We start from the raw sequence: 3,922 nt of genomic DNA on the forward strand, positions 1-3,922 counted from the left end.
CACATACAATTTGTACTCCTACATGTTATCTGTATTGGTGAGATGGGAGAAATTTAGGGTGCAGCCATCAGAATTATTTTTGAGAACTAATATAAAAATAAGGAAACTAGTTTTGATGTCCACGTTAAGTCCTATGATAGACTGGCCTACATTCTGTGTTTTCCTGACAGCACTGCACCAATTAAGAAGCTGTAAGTAACATAAAATGCAACTTAAGGTGGCTTAAACAAAGTAAGGAATATTTTTTAACATAAGAAATATTGGGTTGTTGAGCTGTTGAGACTGATTCAGTGGCTCAGCAGTTTCAGAGTCAGGATCACCATGATTCTTCTAGCTTCTTGCCACATGGGTATAAGATTGCTGCTGTAGCTTCAGCCATGTTATCTGAATTCAAAGCAGAAATGTTATCTTAATTCAAAGCAGAGATGATGGGGAGAAGCCAGCAGCTCATGTCTGCTTTTATCAGTACAAACAAAAACACCCAGGAGACTCCTAATTGTTTTTCATGGCAAAGAACTGCACATGATCAAACCTAACTTTTGATCATGGAGGGATATGGTAGTTCGGATCAGATATCAACTTGGCCAGGTGATACCCCATTGTTCCGTTGCTGTGGACTTAAATCATCTGTATGTGAAATTCGTCTATGGCTGAATTACATTTGCAGTCGGCTAAGGGGAGTGCCTTCCACAATGAGTGAGGTTTAATTTAACTAGCTGCAGGCTTAGAAGAGAGCTCTGCTGCTCAGCGTACTCTGTCTCAGCACTCACAGCTCAGCCCAGATGTTTAGAGATGTAGAAAGGAATTACTGGGGGAAAACTGTTTGAACCCAGAAGCCAAGAAGGAAGAGAACCAAGAGAGTGAGGCAAGCTGCAAGTCGAGAAAAAAAATGTGCTTCAGGGAAAATGTTTGGAAACTATGCAAGTGTACATTGATAGAGCACTAATTGATTATATAACAGTCCACACATACTCTGGAATGTTCTGCAGCAAGCAAAAAGTGCTACCTTTAGATATGTTGAAATGGACAAGGTGATATATAAGTTACTTAAAAAAGAGAGATTGGGGAAAAATATGGTTTTGTGGGTATATGATAACATATCTCTGGGAGTATACAGAATACAGATTTCCTTTGGGGTGGGGAAGAGGGTGGCTGGGCTCAGAGGTGGTAAGGGAAATATTCTGTGCATTTCCTTGTACCTTCTGAATTTTGAATTATGTGAAGACGCATGGCACAGAAAAGAGTTAACATAGCAGGCTTCAGACTGCCATCCTTAGGAAGGTCTGCTTGTGGAGTTTCCCACCATTTGCAGAATCGATAACAGTGGGTCATTGTTGCTAAACTGGTCATGTAAACAATATGGTTTATACTGAACCTCTGCTTTTGTTCTGAAAGACTGGAATTTCAGTACTTGCTATGCATAAGGTGTCCATATGACCAGTCCCCAGTACAAACTTAGGTCTCTTAACCTCTAAGGAGCTTCCTTGATGGACAGCACTTCACATGTGGTGGTGTTGGGGAAATGAAGCATGTCCTATGTGAATCCACTGGGGGAGGGCTGTGGGAAGCTGGCACCTGGTTCCTCTGGACTTCATCCCATGTGCCTTTTCTCTTTCATGACTTTGCTGTATGTCCTCTTGCTGTATTAAATCCTAGCTGTAACAGTATATGCTGAGTTCTGCAAGCGCTCGTAGTGAATCACAACCCTGATGCAGTTACTCAAAATGTGATGCATTAGCCAAAACTTGTGCCTATTATTTATATTAAATGCAGATCACCGTGAATTTAGAGGAGAATAAAGACTCTAGCCAGGGGCATTTATCACTGAAAAATGTGACCTTGGTGGGGGGGGGGGTTGACATCTGTGGTAATTAGATTCAGTGTCAACTTGGCCAGGTAAAGGCACCTAGATCTGTTGCTGTGGACATGAGCCAATGGTATGTGAACCTCATCTGTTGCTGATTACATCTGCCATTGGCTAGGAGGCGTGCCTGCTGCAATGAATGATGTTTGACTTGATTGGCTGGAGATGAAATGAGAAAGCACAATGTAGCACTGCCCAAGCAGCTCAGCACACCTCAACTCAGCACTTGCAGCTCAGCCCGGGCCTTTAGAGATGCAGAAAGAAATCACCCCAGGGAAAGTCGTTAGAACCCAGAGGCCTGGAGATAAGGCTGGCAGAGATTACCCTGTTCCTTCCCACGTAAGAAAGAACCTCAATTGAAAGTTAGCTGCCTTTCCTCTGAAGAACTAATGAAATAAACTCCTTTTATTAAAAGCCAATCCATCTCTGGTGTGTTGCATTCTGGCAGCTAGCAAACTAGAACAACACCCATGTAAGCCTCATCTTCAACAAGTAGCTGATGGAGAGTAGAGAGTGCTACTTTTGGACGTAAGCATATCTGGTTTACATACCACCTCTTGTAAAGATGTTCATGATGCCTGTCCAATCGATGACAACCCTTAATCTCTCCTATCACAGGATGGAGAGCCATTTTTTTTCGAGGGTTTGGGGCTGGATCTCTCTGGTCATTGTCAATGTTAAGGTGAGGCCAAGTTTCTCCTTCTGGAAATTTGAATTTGGCATTTAGAGTTTACAGATGCCTGCCACTTGAGCTTAGGGTAACAGTATTCAAGACCTGAACGTAGCCCTTGGTATCTACAGAGGTATGGAAGGAGAGGCATGCAAAGAGACAAGAACAAAGCAGATACACAGGGAAACAGAGGAAACTTCCATCAATCATGCTTTTCCCATCTCTCATGAAGCTTCAATAGACTTTCTGGCAGCAGGTTCCATGAAATACTCTCGAGTTTTTAACATCTCAGGTATCAGTTGCTACTAAAACCTCAAACTATGGACTTGGGAACCCGATGATATAGATACATTTTGGAAGAATCCCTTACTACCTGAACTCTTGCTGTTGATATATGATCTCCAGGAAGCCGAAAGACCAATATATGGGATTCTTTGCTATCTGTAGATTTTTCTTACCCTAGTTCAATTTGTAGCCAAGGAAGCTTTAGGATGATGGCAACTTCGTCCTGAAACATCCCACTTCGGGCTAAGAGTCTAGGCTCTGAGGCTGGAGCAGCCCAGGTTCCCTCCTAAACTCCTTGACTAATAAGCAACATGACTGTGGGCAGATTATAACCCCTGTGCTTCTGTTTCTTCCCTATGATATCCAGGCCACACAGTACCTGCTCATGGGGCTGTGAGAATCCTCAGGGAGGTGGAACCACTAAGTATGGGTGAGGCAGTGGCTGCACATAATGGCTGACAATTATTCAGGGCTTACTTTTTCTTCATCTTTTTGCATGGGCAGGCATTAGAATCGAACCCAGGTCTCCGGCATGGCAGGCGAGAACTCTGCCTGCTGAGCCACTGTGGGCTGCCCTCAGGACTTACTTTTATAATATAAATACTCAGAGGGAATTGACAAAGGCGCCCAGAATCAAATGCATGTTCTTTCCCTCCACCCCCTGCCTCCAACACTTCCACCAGCACTTCTTTCTTTTTTTCTTCTTCCATCATGTTTATTTTGGGCTAGGAATGGGAGGTGAAAAATTCAAATCACGACAGGGCAGAAGTTTTCTTCTTGATCCCCCTTGCTATTTATACACTATTTCTTCTATGAGTTGCCTTTTAGTCTGATCTTTTGACATTCATTCCCAATATCTGATGACTTCCTGGGGTCTTCACTTCAGTTGCCAGGTACTGGGCACTGACTCAAGGGTTGACCTTCCACATTTCACTGCAATCGGTTTGGACAATGGCGAGCATCCTGAGCATGACCACTTCTCAAGTGCTCCACCCCAAGGTCTTTGCCTCACACCTTCGCTCTACCCTCCTTGGGTCCATGTGAGAGCTGTGGGGCAGGCCTGTGCACAGTCGGCCCAGTTAGGAATGCAGGAGGGTCACGCC

This window comes from Tamandua tetradactyla, chromosome 6, assembly GCF_023851605.1.
Source record: "Tamandua tetradactyla isolate mTamTet1 chromosome 6, mTamTet1.pri, whole genome shotgun sequence".
NCBI lineage: Eukaryota > Metazoa > Chordata > Mammalia > Pilosa > Myrmecophagidae > Tamandua > Tamandua tetradactyla.